The following is a 21,169-nucleotide window of genomic DNA, read 5'->3' as shown; positions in this document are numbered from 1 at the left end:
CCTAGGAAAGCATGTATTGAAGATGATAAGGCCTCTATTTGTCCGGATTCCTAAATGGCCCTGTGGTACCAAGTCTTTCAACTGATATGAAAACTCTTTGGACTGTAGACATAGCATACATGAATAATAAACATATCTATTTGTATTTTAGTCTGTGTATAATTCTGGGTCTATGAATTGGCTTATAGTAACCATCTGACATATAATGCTCTTGGCTTTCTCTAAACTCTTACACCATTTCTTTTGCTCCTACAGTAAAGTTGATAAATACAATATAAAATCTTCTATGGTTACTTGATTTTTATATTTCTCTTCTCTCTAAATTGGCTTAGGGCTAGAGACTGTCTTTACAGTCTTTTGGTATTCCTTTGGTATTCACCATTCCTGTTCATCCCAACCTAACATTATGCCTGTCTACTATATTGATGACATCAAGTTAATCTGACTTGCTAAGTAGAAAGTGGCAAGCAGTATAAATTCCCTTGTAAGGAGCCAGAGAGTAGAAAGTAAACTTCATATAATCTTTCAGAGATCTGCACAATGATGAAGTAGTCGGGGGCAAATCAAGACATCTTTTTAAAGATAAAGTTATTGGTCCCTCACTTTCAACCATTAGGAATGAGTTATAGAAGCTCTATATAGTTAATTTACAGTATTATATTAGTTTCAGGTATACAATACAGAAACTCCAGTATAGTTAATTTACAGTGTTATATTAGTTTCAGGTATACAATACAGCAGTTCTATACATTATACAAGTGCTCATCCTGATAAATGTACTCTTAATTCCCTTCATCTATTTTGCCCATCCTCCCCGTATCTCCCCTCTGATACCCATGAGTTTGTTCTCTGTAGGTAAAAATCTGTTTTTTGGTTTATCTCTTTTTCTTTTGTTCATTTGTTTTGTTCTTAAATTCCACATATGAGTGAAATCACGTAGTATTTGTCTTTCTTTGACTTATTTTGCTTAGCATTATACTTTCTAGCTCCATCCATGTTGCAAATGGCAAGATTTCATTTTTTATTATGGCTGAGTCAAATTCCATTGTGTGTGTGTGTGTATGTGTGTGTATTTACCATGTCTTTATGCATCTAATGGTGGATACTTGTGATGCTTCCATAGTTTGGCTATTGTAAATAATAGTGCAATAAACACAGGGGTGACTTTGTCTTTTTGAATTAGTCTTTTCATATTCCTTGGTTGAATAATCAATAGTCGAATTACTAGCTCATATGGTACTTCTTCTTTAACATTTTGAGGAACCTCTATACTATTTTCCACAGTGGCTGCACCATTCCCATTCCCACCAACAGTATACCAGTGTTCTTTTTTCTCTGCATCCTCACCAACACTTGTTTCTTATGTTTTTTATTTTAGCCATTTTGACAGTTGTGAGGTGACATCTCTTTGTGGTTTTGATTTGTATTTCCCTGGTGATGAATGATTGTGAACTTCTTTTCACTTGTCTGTTGATCAGCAGTATGTCTTCTTCAGAGAAATGTCTGTTGATGTCCTCTGCCCATTTTTAATTGGATTATTTGTTTTTGGGTGTTGAGTTGTATAAGTTCTTTAGATATTTTGGATACTATAAACTTCTATTAGCTATGTCACTTGCAAATATTTTCTCTCATTCAGGAAGTTGTCTTTTAGATTTGATAAATCTTTCCCTTTTATTTTGATGTAGTCCCAATACTTTATTCTTGCTTTTGTTTCCCTTCCCTCAGAGGACATATCTAGAAAAATATTGCTATAGTTGATGTCACAGAAACTACTGTGTATGCTGTCTCCTAGGATTTTTATGATTTTAGATCTCACATTTGGGTCTTGTTCTTTTTCAGGATTGGTTTGGCTATTTTGGGGTCTTTTTTGGTTCCATACAAATTTTGGGATTGTTTGTTCTAGTTCTGTGAAAAATGTTGTTGCAATTTTGATAGCGATTGCATTTTAATCTGTAGATTGCTTTGGGCACTAGGGACATTTTCATATTATTATTTTTTATCCATTCCATGACCATGGAAAGACTTTCCATTTGTTGGTGTTGCTTTTAATTTCTTTCATCACTGTTTTATAGTTTACAGACTATAGGTCTTTCATCTCCTTGGTTAAGTTTATTAGTAAATATTTTATTATTTTTGTTACAATTGTAAATGGGATTGTTTTCTTAATTTATTTTTCTGCTAATTGATTATTGGTGTATAGAAATGCAACAGATTTCTATATGTTGATTTTGTACCCTGTGACCTTACCAAATTCATTTATCAGTTCTAGTTTTTTGGTGGACTCTTTAGGGTTTTCTATATATAGTATCATGTCATCTACAAATAATGAATGTTTTACTTTTTCCTTACCAATTTGGATGCCTTATATTTCTTTTTGTTGTCTGATCCTGTAGCTAAGACTTCCAGTACTAGGTGGAGTAAAACTGGTGAGAGTGGACAATTTTGTCTTATTCTTGACCTTAGGGGAAAGACTCTCAGTTTTTCACCATTGAATATGGTATTAGCTTTTTCATATATGGCCTTTATTATGCTCAGGCATGTTCTTTCTAAACTTACTTTGTTGACAGCTTTTATCATGAATGGATTTGGTACTTGGTCAAATGCTTTATTTGTATCTACTGAAATGACCACATGGTTTGTATCCTTTTTCTTGTTGATGTAATATATCATGTTGATTCATTTGTGAATATTGAACCATGCTTGCATCCCAGAAATAAATCCCACTTCACTGTGGTGAATGATTTTTTAAATATATTGTTGGATTTGGTTTGCTAATATTTTGTTGACAATTTTTACAACTGTGTTCATCAGGGATATTGGCCTGTAATTTCCCCCTGTTTTTGGAGTGTCCTTATCTGGTTTCAGTATCACAGTAATACTGGCCTTATAGAATGAATTCTGATGCTTTGCTCTCTCTTCTATTTTCTGGAATAGTTTGAGAAGAATAGGTATTAACTCTTCCTTAAGTGTTTGGCAGAATTCACTTGTGAAGCTGTCTGGTCCTGAGCTTTTGTTTGTTGGAAGTTTTTTGGTTACTGATTTATTTTATTACTGGTAATCCATCTGTTCAAATTTTCTGTTTTTCATAATTTAGTTGTGTGATGTTAAATGTTTCTAGGAATTTATCCATTTCTTCTAGGTTGTCCAATTTGTTGTCATATAATTTTTCATAATATTTTCTTATAATCCTTTATATTTCTGTGGTGTCAGTTGTTATTTCTCTTTTTTCATTTCTGATTTTATTTTATTCCTCCCCCTCTTTTTATGATTCTAACTAAAAGCTTATCAGTTTTGTTGATCTTTTCAAAAAACCAGTTCCTGGTTTCAATGATCTGTTCTATTGTGGGTTTTTTTTTTTTTTAATTTTGTTTTTAGTTTCTAGTCTGTTTATTTCTGCTCTAATCTTTATTATTTTCTATCCACTCCTGGTTTAGGGTTTTGTTTATTCTTTTTCTCAAGAAGGCATAAAATTAGATGTATATTTGAGTATTTTCTTGTTTCTTGAGGTAGGCCTATATCAATATAAACTCTGTTAGAACTACTTTTGCTGCATCCCAAAGCTTTTGAACCATTGTATTTACATTTTCATGTGTTTTCATGTATCTTTGATTTCTTGGTTGACCCATTCATTATTCAGTAGCATATTATTTAACCTCTGTGTATTTGTACATTTCCTGATTTTTGTGTTTGTGGCTAATTTTTAGTTCATAGCTTTGTGATCAGAAAAGATGCATGGTGTGATTTTTATCTTTTTAACATATTGAGACTTATTTTGTGGCCTAATATGTAATCTTGTCTGGAGAATGTTCCATGTGCTCTTCAGAAAAATCTGTGTTGTGATGTTTTAGGATGGAATATTTTAAATATATCTGTTAAATCCATCTGGTCCAGTGTGTCATTCAAAGCCCCAGTTTCCTTGTTGATTTTCTGTTTGCATGATCTATCCATTGATCTAAGTGGGATATTAAAGTCCCCTATTATTATTATATTACTATCAATTGGTACCTTAATGTTTATTATTAGATGCTTTATACATTTGGGTACTCCCGTGTTGGTTGGGTAAATATTTACCGTTAGTATATCTTCGTGTTGGATTATTCCCTTTTTGATTGATAAAATGTCCTTCTTGGTCTCTTGTTACAGTCTGTTTCAAAGTCTAGTTTGTATAAGTATTGCTACTCTGGCTTTCATTTCACATCTATTTGCATAATAATTACTTTTTCATCCCTTCACTTTCAATTTGCTCTTGTCTTTTGGTCTGTAATGGGTCTCTTATAGGCAGCATGTAAATTTTTACCCATTCTGTCACCTTATCTTTTGATTGGAGCATTTGTACATTTATGAAAGCAGTTATTGATACTTATGTCCTTATTGACAGTTTGTTACTTGTTTTATGATAGTTTTGTAGTTCTTTTCTGTTCTGCTCTCCTCTTATAGTGTGTTGGGCTTTCTTTAGTGGCATACTTAGATTCCTTTCTCTTTATTGTTTGCATATCTGCTCTTGGTTTTTGATTTGTGGATACCATTAGGTTTGTATATAACAGCTTCTGCATTTAGCAGTCTATATTAAGTTGATGGTTGCTTATGTTTGAACCTATTCTTTATTCTTCTTCCCCTAAAATTTTAGGTTACAGTATCGAACTTTACATCCTTTTGTGAGTCTTTTGACTGATTTTTATAGATACACTGCTTTTGTGTTTCCTACTTTTCTTACTCCTACTTATGATCCACTTAATTTTCACTCCGAGTCCCATAACTTTTTTATTTCTGGAAAATTATTTATCTCTTCATTTGTTCTGACTGATAACCTTTCTGGATAGACTATTCTTAGCTGCAAGTTTTTTTTCCTTTTACCACTTTGAATGTATCATGTCACTCTCTTCTGTCCTGCAAAGTTTCTTCTGAAAAATTGTCTTATAGGCGGAGTTTCCCCTGTATGTAACTGTTTTCTTTCTCTTGTTGCTTTAAAATTCTCTTTATCACTAGATTTGCGATTTTAATTACTATGTGTCTTAGTGTGGACCTCCTTAGATTGATTTTGTTAGAGGATCTCTGTGTCTCCTGGATCTAGATTTCTGTTCCTTTCCCAGATTCAAGAAATTTTCAGCTATTATTTCTTCAAATAAATTTTCTGTCCTCCGTCGTCTCTCTTCTCTTGTCCTATGATGTGAATGTTGTTATGCTTAATGGTGTTGCTGAGTTCCCCAAGTCTGCTTTCATTTATTATTAATTTTTTCTCTCTTCTCTTCAGACCGACTGTTTTCCATTACTCTGTCTCCAGGTCACTGATCTATTCTTTTGCTTCCTCTAGTCTAACACTTATTCTATCTAGTGTATTTTAAATTTGATTTATTGAGTTCTTAATCCCTGATTAGTTCTTTTTATGTGTTCTATCTCTTTGTTAAGAATCTCAATGAGTTCCTCTACTCTTTTTTCAAGTCCAGTAACTATCTTTACGACCATTACTTACTTACTTACTTACTTACTTTATCTATTTACTTATTTATTTATTTACTTACTTACCTACTTACTAATTTATTTTTTATGACCATTACTTTAAATCTCTACTGGGCATGTTACTTATTTCCATTTTATTTAGCTCTCTTGCTCTAATATGGTCCTGTTTTTTCATTTGGGACTTTGTTTTCTGTTTACTCATTCTGTCTCACTCTCTGTATTTGTTTCTATTTGTTAGAAAAGTCACTTACGTCTCTTGCTCTTGAAACTAGTGGCCTTATGAAGAGGAGGTCCTGTAGTGCCCAACAGTGCAATGTCCTCTCTTCACCAAAACCTGACACTTTAGGGGAATCTTCTATGTGTGTTACATGTGCACTGCTGTTGTGACTGAGCCACTTCTACCTTAAGTCTAGTCATCTGCAATGGCAATCTTTGTCTGCTGTGGGCAATATTTGGTCTCTGTGTTGTCAGTGGGTCAGTCTGGGGCCTCCTTGGGCTTGAATCAGACCAAGTATCTGCAGGACAGTACTGCAGAAATGTGTGGGTGGGGCATGCTGCTTCAATAATGTCTGAGGTAGAGGGAGGAGACCAAGCAGCAGCTGGTTGGAGGGGTGGATCCACAGAAGCATGCAGGGGTATGCTTGGTATTAGGAAGCTTTGTGTGGGATGGGACCTGAAGCTGAGGCCTGGCTGGGGTAGGAGGGCATGTCTACAGGAGAACATGGGGGTCGAAGGGGTAGGGGATGTTGGCACTGTGTTGGTTCCCATAGGTGTCCATGTGTTTAGGCTCGTGGGGAAGAGGAAGGAAATGGCACCTGACAGCTCCTTTATTCCTAGAGAAGTCTCTAGGACGACTTCTGCCCCTCTAGCATGAGAGCTCTGAGATTAATAAACAAATCTCCCTGCTGTATTCCCCATATATTTTTTAAAAAGCTGTTTCTATGCTGTATCTCTGTGAGGCTGGTTTTGTGCTATTTCTTTAAGGGCATTGACTCAGTTTCCTATAGCACTTCCCACTTTCCTAAGAGTCTGCTGATTTTTAAAGTTCCAGGTTGTAAGCCCTTTGGGTTGTAAGAACTCAGGAAATTCAGCCCTGCTGGTTTTCAAAACCAAATGTTATGGGGATTCATTGTCCTCATGAAGGTTCCCTGGTGTGAGAGTGTGTTTCTCTCCTCTCCATTCCTGCAGCATTTCTTACTCCCAGGGACAATCCTGGTGGTCCATTTAGCCTCCATGTGGCCTCTTCTCTACGTTTAGTTTTGGAGAGTTTGTTCTGCCAGTCTTTGGGTCATTTTCTGTTTTTTTTTTTTTTTTTTTTGTTGTTGTTGTTGTTGTTATTTTTTTACATTGATGTGGCTGTTACCTAAGTGTATCCATGGGGCAATGTGAGCTTAGGGTCCTTCTATGCCACCATCTTCCCCAGAAGTCTCAAGCTTATAGCATTTTTGGATTTTAGAAACTGCATGTGCCATACTTGAAAAAACTGATCTAACCCATTTATGAAGTGACTCAGAAGGCTGTCAGTTTTGAGTCAGACCCAGAGCAACAAATAGCTTTCTATCAAGGTAAGAGCAGTTCTGCCTTTTGGACCGTAAGACCGGGTATATCCAATGGTGCTAAAGGTGTCAGCCTTAGGTAATAAAGCTGAGTGGAATCTCTGGCAAGGCCGGAGTGGAAAGTCATAGCATGTACTGCTGAGTTTTTGAGCAAGGTCATGTTATCTATGACAAAAACTGGTCACTGATCAAAATGTGACTCGTGCTATGCTATTAGGTCTTAATAGAGACTAAGTGCTTGATCCCCAGATGTTAAGCGGCCATATAACTGGAGTTGTCTGTTAAAAGTATTGTCAGAACAAGTCATGAGTTTGGGTAAGTAAAGTGGCAATCCATTATATGGAAGAAATGATAATTACTGCTTTGGCCTAAGCAGGTCTGGAAGGTGTGGTAATTTATGTGAATAGGAACACAAAATCCCAAATTACCTACATCTGTTGCACTGACATTTCTCCCTCAGTTTACACCTATAGCCTGGTAGGCTCTCTATGGCCTGAAGGAAAAGTAAAAAATCTGGGCTTACACATTCATTATTCCTTGCTCTGTGCAATAAAGTTGTCTTTGTTCCAGGAGTTAGGTCTTCTGCCTATGTCCATGAAACAGCAGCAGTAGCAGGCAAATCGAATACCAGATCCAATAACATATATATATGTAATATGTGTATCTTTATCTACATATTTGCAAATATGTGTAATGAATATTTATACATTTGCATATGTATATACACAGACATGATTACCTCTAAACTATAGTCTCACGAGTAATAATTTCCATTGTTTTAGCCCTATTTTCCTTATTTTTACTATTGACATATTATTTGCAATCAGGAATAAAGCAGTAAGTGTAATTTTTTTTTAAATTTTTATTTATTTATGATAGTCACACAGAGAGAGAGAGGCAGAGACACAGGCAGAGAGAGAAGCAGGCTCCATGCCGGGAGCCCGACGTGGGATTCGATCCCGGGTCTCCAGGATCATGCCCTGGGCCAAAGGCAGGCACCAAACTGCTGCGCCACCCAGGGATCCCAATTTTAAAATTAAAAAAGTCCAAAACAAAACTTGGACCTGATTAATAAATAATTTAGCTTAATATGTTTGGTATAAGCTAAAAATAGAGTGCTTTGCCCCCAACTCAGAGGTGAAAGACAATGGCGAAGGGAAATTCTCTTAGTGGGCAGAGCTTTGAAGTTATCTGGCCATCAACTTTCTGTTGACAGAAGGTAAGGATAATACTATACCTATTCCTGGGAAATATAAAATGACTGAGCTAGTTGGTCAGCCCTCTGAGAAGAGCAATATAGGAAGATCAGAGTCAAGCAGGTCTAGGGAAAAGGTGAGTGGGTGGACCTATAGGAATGGACACAGAATATGTGAATCTTTGTGTTTTATGAAAATACCCAGTGGAGATTGTGGCAGGCAGATTCTAAGGTGGTTCTAGTGATATATGTTTCCTGTTATCCGTGTCCTGTGTAGTCCTCTTCTCTTTACTGTGGGTTGGCCTGGCTACTGCAGCTAGCCAATATATTGTGTCAAAGATGATGCAGTGTCACTTCCAGATTGTCATGTAAGAAAAATACTTCCAAATTGCTAGCAGTTTCTATCTTGCAGTTTCAATGAAACTAACCACCATAGTGGGAAGGCCCATGCACCAGGAACTGAATGCAGTCTCTAACGAACAGCCAGCCAACAAGGAATCAAGACCTTCAGTGTGACAACTGCAAGGTATTGAGTCCTATCAACAACCACTAGAACTTGAAAGCAGATCCTTCCCTATTTGTGGCTTCAGATAAGATTCTTGCCCTGGTAGACACTTTGTTGCAGAGGACCCCTATGTGACACAGAGGACCCATATAAGCAGTGTCCAGATACCTAACTTACAGAAGTGGAAATAACAAATGTGTATCATTTCAAATTGCTAAGTTTTGGGATAATTTATTATGTAGCAATCAATTACCAAGATAGAAATATATATCACATAGGAAGCATTGAAAAAACAGGTGGATAGTATGACTTTTCTTGATAATGCCAGCCAGTTTCTGTCCTCAACCACCTGCAATTCATAGTGGGTCAGTGACAGAGTAGTCAGGGTGGCACAGATGGAGAATATGCATGAGGTCAACAGTATGGGCTCACCCACCCCACAGCTGACCTGACTGCTACTGGTGCTTGATGTCTGATTTGTCACAGCAAAGGCAAAGCTAAGTCTTCAATATGGTGCTGTCTCTAACAGAGGCCAAATGGCTACCCAAGCCATCTGAGCTGAGAGTGCTGAATTACATACCCTGCCTTGCATCCAAAGTTCTTAAGTCAAAGATTATAAGCAATTTCTATGAAACTTAGCTGATAGCAATACTAATTACTAAGTATGCCTCCTTCTTATTATATTCATCCTTTGTTCCCTGAAACTTTGCTATTAAGATGTTTGGCCTCTTGACTTTTACTGACAGATTGGCCCTATAATTGGAATCATTTTCCTAAAGGTGTCACGGAATGTCTATTCCTTTAATTTAATTAAGCAACTATGAAATCCCAGAAACTCTTAATTATGGAGGAGTACAAATACAACTATTTAGATATCTAAAGGCTATCTATGTAATTCTAGAGCTGATAATAGATGATAGGAGTCTGGTTCTTCACTGTATCCATAAGTCATATTGCTTTCACACTCAATTTATTCATCATCAATTCCCATTGACATAGGCACTATACAAAACATACATCAAAATGGGACCTTGCTCTCAAGGACCTACCTTGGTAGCACTTAGAACCTATATCAAATAAATTGCTGGTATCATTTTCCATATCATCTAGGTCCTAAGGCTATGTTCTTTATTTTTATTTCTTTATACTTATTAACAAGGAAAAGAGATGCCTCAAATTCTTTTAGGAATAGAGTATTAACAATTAATTAATACATATTATTCACAAAACATTGTTTGAGATACATTAAACATGAAATCTTCCCTCAAGAAAATTTTAGGCATAAAAATTAAAAAAAAAAAAAGGGGGGGATCCCTGGTGGCGCAGCGGTTTGGCGCCTGCCTTTGGCCCAGGGCGTGATCCTGGAGACCCGGGATCGAATCCCACATCGGGCTCCCGGTGCATGGAGCCTGCTTCTCCCTCTGCCTGTGTCTCTGCCTCTCTCTCTCTCTCTCTCTGTAACTATCATAAATAAATAAAAATTAAAAAAAAAAAAAAGAAAATTTTAGGCAAGCCAATAATCTGGTACAATAGAAGACAAGATGAAGTTAACTCTGTTAGAATCTTTACCCAGAGGCTCTAGAAAGACAGAAAATGACAGAGGAATTAGAGAACCATAGAAAATTAAAACCATCTTGACATCTAGAGAGCATCTTGACTAGTAGTGCCTGTATTTTCACTGCCAATGATGTGCTTTATTGTATTTTTTTCTTTGCCTCAGCTCACATTTTGAAAAAAAAAAAAAAAAAAACTTGCCCATCAGGAAAAGTTACAAGTGATAAATGAATGCAGTATTGTTCTTTGGCAATCAAATATTACAGGTTAAGCAAAACTTGTTTGTAGGACGGGGGAATGTTTGATATCCAGGGAGAAGTAGACATGAAGTCATGAGAGGGAGAGAGAGAAGGGGTAATTAAGGAGATAAGGCCTCTCAGGAAATGAGAGGGATTCTATACCATAGTTAGAGGTGGTACAGTGAAGATCTCTGGTAGGTGGTCTTTTGGGAAAAATGAGAAGAAGGTGGAAAGAGGGAAGCACGTTGTCAGAGTAAGGATGACAAAGTGGTAAGGATGTGAGTTAGGGAAGGTGTACCTTCTAAAGTACGGAGAGGGAAGCTGAGGAGATTAGAGTCTGATGACCACCATCTCCTCAGGCTGGAGGCAATTCTGTGTGAGAAAATGAAGGAAGAAATGTGTAAGCTAGGGGCTCAAAACAAGTGGACAAGGCCTTAGGAAGCCAATTGAGAGCACTTGGTACAAGAGCATTCAGAGAAAAGGGATCAGTGGAACCCATTAGGAGTCCAACAGAAGTGGGATATTATTATTCTGGAGTCAATCCACTGAGTACTTTGGTATTGTTGATAGCTCTGAGCATTCTGGGAGCAAGACTGGAAGATCAACTGGCTGGGGTCTGGGGAAGGAGCAGTTGCTGAATGCTAAAAGCATAAAAGAATCTGAGGTGATGGGAAATATTTGCAGTAAATGGGTGTTCTGGGGGCCCAGGCAAGTTCTGGAGAGGCACAGTGTGGGAAGAGAGTTGATAGAATGGGATACAGGGAAGTGACAAGAAATAGGAATTCATTATGATGTGGAGATTGGGTTCAGAAAGTAGAAGTAGAATAATAGGATGTTTGGGGTATTTATAGCAGATCATTTCCTGTTTCATAGGGGCATGAAGTACAGGAGATCTCTGAAGTTTAGCAGGTTCATCAATTGTGAGACTAGGGTACTTTCAAAAGGATAATTTACAGAGACATTGAAGTTGCCCAGGTCACTGGTAAGATAGATAAATGGACATCTCTCTTCTACTACAGAGTGATCTTATGCAAATACTCTTAAGCCAGAGTCCTGATTGTACCATAGGCCAGGCTGTGACTTCAGATTAAAGGTCTTTTTTCCCCTTGCTTGCTTTGCTTTCCTTTTTTCCCCTTTTCTCTTCTTTTCTTTTCTTTCTTTCTGTTTTTAAAAAATATTTTATTTTTTAATAGGTTTAAAATTTCAGAGAAATTGAAAAGATGATACTGAGTTTTCATATACTCACATCAAATTCCCTCTATTGTTAACATCTTACATTAGTATGTTACATTTGTCACAATTCTCTACTGATTATGATACCTCATTATTTTTTTTTTTTTTTTTTTTTTTTTTATGATACCTCATTATTAATTAAAATTCATACTTTTTCATATTTTCTTAGTTTGCATCCTGTGTCTTTTTTTTTTTCCATTTGAGGGTTCTATACAGGATACCACATTGTATTTAATTCTGTTTCTTTAGGTTCCTCTTGGCTGTGACAGTTTCTTTGACTTTCCTTGTTTTTAATAACCCTGACATTTATGGAGGCTACTGGTCAGATATTTTGTACACTATTCCACTATTGGGGTTTCTCTGATGTTGTTGTTTTTTTTTTTTTTTCATGATTAGAGTGGGGATATGGGCTTTGCAAGGAAGACCACAGACATTAAGTGCCATTCTCAACACATCATATCAAGGATATATGCTATCAGTATGCTCTACATCTGTCAGTGTTGATCCTGACCACCATGCTGAGCTAGTGCTTTTTGGGTTTCTACTCTGTAAATTTCTTCTTCCCCGCCTTTCCATACTGAACTCTTTGGAAGGAAGTAACTATGTTCAGCTCACTCTTACGGAATAGGAGTTATGATCTACTTCTACAAAGGCAAGTATCTACATAAATTATTTGGAATTCTTCTATACAGGGAGATGTGTCTATTTTTCCCACTTATGTATTTATTAATTTACATGGACTCATGGATATTTATTTTTACTTTGAGTTATAATCCAGTGCTACTTTGTTTATTGTTTCGCTCAAATTGTTTCAGGTTGGGCCATTAAAAGTTCTTTCACTTGCCTCCTGTGTCCCTTTGACCTACATCCATCATTTTCCATATGTTTGTTTGTTGTTTGTTTTGAGCACTTCCTTTCTTTCTCACACCACATTTTGCTACTGGTTCACCTAGTATATTTCCTACCCCAATCCTTTCTCCAAGGAGCCGTGGTTCCCTTTATTGAGGAATGGTATTAGAAACCAAGATCTGTGTGTCAGTACTTGTTACTGAAGATCAAAATTACGACTGGTGTGTGTATGGACTTTCATGTATTAACTGGATCCTGTATTATTTTACTACCTTAACTTCACTGATCCTCTCAGTTACTCCCTTGGTTCAGCTTCACTGCCCTTCTTGTCATTATTGGAAGTCCCTATGCTTTCTCCAGCCACAGTGATGTGTACACTGTTCTGTATACTAAATCTTATTGCCTTGCTTTGCTCCTTAACTATCTTTGCTTTGTTAATTCCTACTTACTCTTTAAATATCCCCTTTTCTGGGAGTTCTTCCAGAACACCCATTTCGACCCAACTGCACTAAGGCCCCTCAGAATACGCTTTTATAAGTCCCTGCATTTTCACCATGATTTTGCAATTATACATCAATTTGTGTATAGTGTCTGCTTAAATCAGTAAGCTATAAGAGACTGTCTGTGTTCTCATCATTATATTCAGTGTTGAGCACACTGTATAGCATATGGTAAGTATACTCTAAATGGTTGAAAATGAATGGAGCACTGGAAGGGCTATGCTGTGGAAGAGAGCTAGAGAAAATTATTTATTTATTTATTTATCTGACAGAACAATAGAATCCATAGTTAAATAAGGGCAACCTTTATTTCAAAACAAATACATTTCTTATTGCAAATTATATCTACCTTAGAAATGGTCCTTATGGAGTAGTGAACACCTTTTCACTGTAAAGATCTACGTAGAAAATTATATTTCATTAATGCATGCAAAGGGACTTACTATATTGATGTAGAATGTTGAACTGAGGCATCACTATGTTCTCTTTCAACAGTGTGGTATGGGGGAATGTAACAAAATAAATGAGTCAAATAGATCTGATTGTATCTTCCCTCTACTACTTTCTTGCTCTGTGACCTTGGGCAAGTGCCTTATCTTTGCTCACCCTTAGATTTCTCACTTGTAAAATGGGGCTAGTGACATTACTTATAGTCAGGTTAAAATGAAGACTAAATTACATAATGTGTATGAAATGTATAGCACAAGTGCTTCCCAAAGGCAGATGTTCAATTAGTAGTAGCCATTATTATGAAACATATAGAAACTAGTAAGTAGCACAGAAATTTGGAGACAGGTACATGTGGTTTTTAATTTCTACTGTTATTTGCTCCCTATCTCATTTTAGCCAAGTTATCTATACTCTCAAGCTTCAGTTTCCTTAGCTGTAAAGTAAACATACTATTATTTTGAAAGGTTCTTTACAGGAAGAAGTATAAACACAGACTGAACCTGTCCCTGAACTCAAAGTGTGCTCATGTGGGCCAGATGACTTGGATGTCCTTGAAGGGTGTGACCAAGGAACATAGGTGTTTGTTGGTGACCTCTGCCGTGTTTAGTGTGACATGCAAATTGAGCATGAGAAATGAATGATTTGAAGCAAGAGAGAGGATATATTTTAGAGATTGAACAGGGGCAGAAAGATACTCATCTCTCTGATTCTCAGGAGATAAATATCTTAGATGAGGAAGTATTTCGGGAGAAGAAAGAGGTATTAATTAGTGATGGTAATAATATTTTGGTGTGGTGTAACTTTTACTTTTTATTTCCCAAGAAATAGTCCATAAAATCTATATTATTCACTAATTCTTTTGAATTTGGAGTTTCTTTTTTCTTTAGAAGGAACACACTGGCCCACCTAGAAGCGGCTCCTCGCGCTCCTTCTGGAACCTCTGTCAGGTTCCGCCTCCTCGCCTCCACTCTAGCCTCCACCATGTCCATCAGGGTGACCCAGAAGTCCTACAAGGTGTCCACCTCCAGCCCCTGGGCCTTCAGCAGCCGCTCCTACACAAGCGGGCCAGCTCGCACATCAGCTCCTCCGCCTTCTCCCGGGTGGGCGGCAGCGGCAGCAGCTTCCGGGGTGGCCTGAACAGCAGCATGAGTGTGGTCGGGAGCTACGGCAGCCCGGGGCCGTCTCAGTGAACCAGAGCCTGCTGAGCCCCCTGAAGCTGGAGGTGGACCCCAACATCCAGGCAGTGCGCACCCAGGAGAAGGAGCAGATCAAGGGCCTCAAACAACAAGTTTGCCTCCTTCATCGACAAGGTCAGACACCTGGAGCAGCAGAACAAAATCCTGGAGACCAAGTGGGGCCTCCTGCAGGAGCAGAAAATTGCTGGAAGCAACATAGACAACATGTTTGAGAGCTACATCAACAACCTCCGGAGGCAGCTGGACACCCCGGGGCAGGAGAAGCTGAAGCTGGAAGTGGAGCTTGGCAACCTACAGGGGGGCTCGTGGAGGACTTCAAAAATAAATACGAGGATGAGATCAAATTGCGTGGAGACATGGAGAATGAATTTGTCCTCATCAAGAAGGATGTGGATGAAGCTTACATGAACAAGATAGAACTGGAGTCCCGCCTGGAAGGGCTGACCGTCGAGATCAAGTCCTCAGGGCAGCTGTATGAAGAGGAGACCCATGAGCTGCAGTCCCAGATCTCGACCCGTCCGCGGTGCTGTCCACCGGCAACAGCCGCTCCCTGGACCTTGGACGGCGTCATCGCTGAGGTCAAGGCCCAGTACGAGGACATCGCCAACCGCCAACCGCAGCCGGGCAGAGGCCGAGACCATGCACCAGATCAAGTACGAGGAGCTGCAGACCTTGGCTGGGAAGCACGGGGATGACCTCCGCCGCACGAAGACTGAGATTTCCGAGATGAACCGGAGCATCAGCCGCCTCCAGGCTGAGATCGAGACCCTCAAAAACCAGAGGGCTGCCCTGGAGGCCGCCATCGCCGACGCCCAGCAGTGCGGGGAGCTGGCCGTCAAGGACGCCAATGCCAAGGTGGCCGAGCCGGAGGCCTCCCTGCAGCGGGACAAGCAGGTCATGGCCCGGCAGCTGCGCGAGTACCGGGAGCTCCTGAGCGTCAGGCTGGCCCTGGACATCGAGATCGCCACCGACTGCAAGCTGCTGGAGGGCAAGAAGAGCCGGCTGGAGTCTGGGATGCAGAACATGAGCATCCATACGAAGACCACCAGCGGCTACTCCGGTGGCCTGAACTTGGCCTACGGGGGCCTCACAAGCCCCGGCCCCAACTAGGCCAGAGCTCCTTCCAGTCCAGCTTTGGCCCTGGCGGTTCCTTCAGCCGCAGCAGCTCCTCCAAGGCTGTGGTTCTGAAGAAGATCGAGACTCAAGATGGGAAGCTGGTGTCTGAGTCGTCTGACGTCCTGCCCAAGTGAACAGCCACCGCGGGCCCTCTCAGCCTCCTTGCTCTTGTAGCCCCATGAAGCCTTTGGGGGAAGGAGCTGTGCAGGGGAGCCTTGCGTGCAATAGACCCACCTAAGGCTCAGCCCTGGTCCCCAACCTACCCTTAGGGGGAGTCTACTGCCGTGGGTACCCCTTCTTGGTCATGCCCCCAACCGAAAGCCAATTCAAATGTCTTTTCCCAAATAAAGCTGCTGCCAGTCCCCCCGCCCCCCGGGGGCAAAAAAAAGAAGGAACACACTGGTGAATCTGCCCTTGAGGTGGACCCAAAGTAAGGGAAGAGATTGTCTGGGGCCTGGTCGAATCCAGATTGCTCTAATTCCTTCTCCTTCCCCTTCTAATCTTTAGTTCTGAGATTCTAATGTTTGTTCTGGTGTATTTATTACTGTGAGAATAGAACAAAATAGAGATCTGGAAAAATCACTAAAATATAAATTGATAAATATATGAAAATAAATTATTCTCCTTTAGTACTTACATGAAACCCAGAAAATTCAGAGCCATAAAATACTGATATATCAAAGTAAAACATTCTAGCTACTTCCTTACTGAACCATGTCTTGTGTTATCAGCTTCCTCAACCACCTCCCTAACATCAGACTCTCATGAGGGCAGGGTAGTGCCATTCATTTAATCAATCAACAAATATTGACGAGGTGACTGTTACATGGCAGGAACAAATCTAGTGGGATACAAGGATGAGCAAGATTTACAGAATGTTGATTGAATTTCTATTCAGTGTTTGCTGATGGTGGTAAATGGAGGAAACAGGCAACAACTGAACAAACGAACAAAATAAGTTAGATTACTAATCATCACTCTGGCTTGTACATTATGTATTTCCTAGTACAATGTGTGGCATATAGTAGGTACTCAATAATTATCTGCAACTAAAATGTATAAATGCATATTTGCAAACTCATTTCCTCTGAACTTGATACTCTGCTTTTTCCATCTGATAATAAACTTGAGCTATTGCATTTTTTCACAAACATGCATTTTAACAATGGTTTTTTGGTTAATGCTGGACCAGAAGGAATGACTGAAATGGAGCATTGGTAAAATCAGTGGAAAGTATTTTGGAGATCAAAAGCTATGAGTCACTTTTTAGCTTACATTTACTATGGCATCTTCTCCTTTTGAACTCAATGCCCATTTTTTCAAGCAGATGAGGTAATACAGTATTAGTAATAAGTGAAAGGAATTATAAGCTTATTTTATGCTAGTTAATTCTGAATTGTTTGAACATCACTCAGGTCATTATTTAATCTAACACAAGCTTGCTGAAGATTAATTCAACTATGTAGACAACTCAGTCAGATGAATTATTTGCTTAAATGCTTGCTAAGTAAGATTGTAAAAATAAAACCTTAAGGGACCTCTTGAAGAGATCAGATATTTTATAAGGACTTAAGATTCTTGATAAAAAATTGTAATTCTTTGTAAATTCCTCACGGGCTCAAATAATAACTATTTTCTAAGACTTTAACTCAATGTAATAGTGTATAGTGCTAAACAGTAGACAGGGGAAACAAATGGTTTATAAAATATATATCTCGTTATCACTTCCTTTGTACCGTAATTTAGTTGCTTGATTTTTGTAAAAACAATAGTTGTGTATAAAAGATGTCTATAAAAGACTACATTTTGAGGGAGGAGGGAATAAAGCCTGTGTGGCATATGAGACTAGGGATCAGGTATTATCAGCAATTCCAACTACAAGCTATGTTGGTTTGGGTGAGTGAAAAAGTGATTTACCTTCTCTGACTCTACATTCCAAAGCTGTAAAATATGAAGTTTGGAAAGGGTGGTGCATAATTTCCTTCTAGTTCTAGTATTAGATGATCTTTTGATACATGTTTTAGTATTTTAATTGGGGAACTAGGAAAGAGCCATTTCTTTAATATAGAAGTAAGAATTTCTAATAAATTAAACACAATATGATATTACTCATTGTGTGTCCTGTATCAACTGTACTTAAAATATTCTGACCTAATTTAAGCTTTTTCCTCCTAAAATGATATACATGCAATTTGTCTTCTGGCTATTAAATACCAATTTTAGTTAGAGACTTCTCATTTTTAAATTCTTATGAATTAATTATCATTCTCTTAATAAATTATTGGAAAGTAATGACTCAGAAATATAAAAACAGGCCTAAAGTATTCACATAAATTTTCTAGGTTAGCATTTCCCAAAATTGCACAGGATGAGATTTTTGTTGCTGGCCATGAAGGAGAAACTGATATGGGACTTGACATTCCACTGTAAACAATTAGAAACATTGGGTGAAATCCATGAAATAATTGTGTTCAGCCATTGGACAAGAAAGTGGTTTTGCATGCTGTGACTCCTAAAAGAGAGGTGATTGGTTTGGCTTTCTGCCTGGGGACACTTTAGAAGACATGGCTTCGGGAGGGAGAAGTCAGGCACAGCATGCATGGTGTCTTGTGGAGCTGTGAAATGAAAACTTTACTGGATGGACTTAATAAAAGATTAGACTTTAGAGAAGAAAATATTGCTGAACCTGGAAGTCAGTAACAACAACAACAACAACAAATCTGAAAGATAGCATAGAGAGAAAAAATTAAAAAATTTAAAAGAGACTCAGTAATCTGGTAGACAATACCAAGGCATTTAACTTTGCCAATATGTAATTGAAATTCAGGGAGAAAAGTGTAGAAAAGAAGATTAGAGAAAAACAGTTGAAGATATTTCCATATTTGTTGAAAGTTATAAACACACAAATCCAAAAGTTTTGATGGACTACCAGCAGGATATACACCAGAAACCCAAAGACAACTTATGTAGAGGAAAAGAAAAGGTAAGAATGTCTTTACACTACCCTTCCAAAACAAAGGAAGACAAAAAACCATAGAAAGATATTTTTAAAGCTATTAAAGAAAAACAACTTCAACCTAGAAATCTATATCTGATGAAACTATATTTCAAAAATGAGGACAAAATAAAAAAAAATTTCAGACACCGAGACACCGAGACTTAGAGAATCCACTGTTGGCAGAACTGCACTATTAAAAAAAAAAAAAAAAAAAAAAAAAAAACTAAAGGAAGTTCTTCAGACAGATGGAAAAATAATACCAGATGGAAACATAGATGTATAGAAAAAAAGGCAACAGAAATATTAAATATTAGGGATTCTTCTTTTTCTTAAAAAGATAATTCACTGTTTACTACCAAAAACACCAGTATATCATACGGTTTGTAACATGAACAAAAATAAAATATATGACAACATATAACACAAAGAACAGCAAGATGAGGAGGTGAACATTTTAACATTATATGTGAAGTGGCATAAATTTGATAAGCTAAGGATGTAAATAAACTCTGGGACGCCCACTAAAAAAAGACATATATAGCTAATAAATGAACAGCAGAGATAAGATGGAATCACAAAAGTGTTCATTTAATCCAAAAGAAGACAGAACAGGAAAAGAAAGGAAAAAAAGAAAAAAAATAGAAGAGATAAATAGAAAATAATAGATTGAAATCAATCATATTGATAATTATATTAACGATATGTCATGTAAATATAACATTTGAAAGCAGAGATTATCAGACTGCATAAAAAGCTCATCTACATGTAAGAACTTAAATATGAATTCATACATGGCTTAAAAGTAAATAAAAGTGATCGAAGGAAAGTAGGAATAGCCATATTAGTATTAGACAAAGTATTCTCCAAAATAGAGAATATTACCCATGATAATGTAGGAATTTTCATAATGATTTAGAGGTTAAATCATTATGCAGACCTAACAAATTTCAATACACCCAATATTAGAGCTTCAAAATATGTGATGCAAAAATGGACAGAGCTGAAAGTAGAAATAAGTTAAAGCTAACATCTATTTTATTTATTTATTTATTTATTTATTTATTTATTTATTTATTTATTCATTTATTTATTTAAGTCCGTAAGTCCGAGAGAGAGAGAGGCAGAGAGGCAGAGACACAGGCAGAGGGAGAAGCAGGCTCCATGTAGGGAGCCCATAGTGGGACTTGATCCCACCTCCCCAGGATCAGGCCCTGGGCTGAAGGTGGCACTAAACCGCTGAGCCACCCGGGCTGCCCAAGCTAACATTGTATTTAAAGATTTCAAAATCCTCTCTCAGAAACTGATAAATTGAAAGTAGAGGTACACTAAGGGTGAATATTGACTGTAACTATTATCCGACATAACTTGGTAGTTATAGAATACTCTATCTAGTGAGAATGGAATATGTAATCTGGGTGATTGTGTGAAAAATGGTCACCAATATACTATATGCTAGTCCGTAAGATAGAGATAGACTATATGCTGGTCTCTAAAACAGGTCTCAATTAAATTTAAAACATTTGAATCTTAGAGTCTGCTTTCTCACCAAAATGAATTAAATGAGAAATCAGTAACAATACATGATAAAACTGAATAATTAGCAATTAAACAACATACAACTCTAAAACTGAAAAATACTGTCTACGCCAATTTTTGGTAAAAATATGAAGCAACTAGAACACTCATGTATGTAAAATGTAAAGGTGTGTGAAATGGTTCAACCCAGTTTGGAAAAAAAATTGACAATTTCTTTGAAGTGAAACATACCTAGTATATGACTCAGTAATTCTACTCCCTGTTATTTACTCAAGAAAGTGAAAGCATATGTCTATACAAATTTTTAATAAGGTTTTATTTATTTATGTGAGAGGGAGAGTGCACAGTTCAGCAGGTAGGTACAGAGGAAGAAGAAGCAGACTCCTTGCTGGGTGTGAAGCCTGAGGTGGGGCTTGTTTCCAGGACTCTGAGATCAGTATCTGAATCTAAGTCAGATACTCAATGGACTAAGCTACCCAGGTGCCCCTCTACACAAAATCTTATACACAATTATGCAGAGGCTTTATTAATAATAATCTAAAATGCAAACAGTGTAAATGTCTATTTAGAGGTGAATGGATAAACGAATTCTGGTATATTCGTATGATGAAATACTAAATACTATTCAGCAGCAAAGTAGGAATTATCCACCAGTACATATAAAATCATGACTGAATCTTGGTTTCCTTTACAAGGAATTCTAGAAAAGGGAAATCTAATCAGTAGTTGCCTGAAGTTGTCATTCTTTCAGAGACTGAGAGTAGAGAAACACAAGACAAATTTTT

General features: G+C 37.7%; 1 pseudogene; it reads left to right on the top strand.

Annotated features, from left to right (window-relative positions):
- The window catches only part of LOC140615148 (keratin, type II cytoskeletal 8 pseudogene), a 133,489-nt pseudogene extending 115,466 nt beyond the window's left edge, over positions 1-18,023 (top strand).
- Positions 18,024-21,169: the final 3,146 nt, after the last annotated feature.

This window comes from Canis lupus, chromosome 23 (genome assembly GCF_048164855.1).
Source record: "Canis lupus baileyi chromosome 23, mCanLup2.hap1, whole genome shotgun sequence".
NCBI lineage: Eukaryota > Metazoa > Chordata > Mammalia > Carnivora > Canidae > Canis > Canis lupus.
Note: the sequence above shows the minus strand (reverse complement) of the source record. Positions and strands in the feature narration are given on the sequence as shown.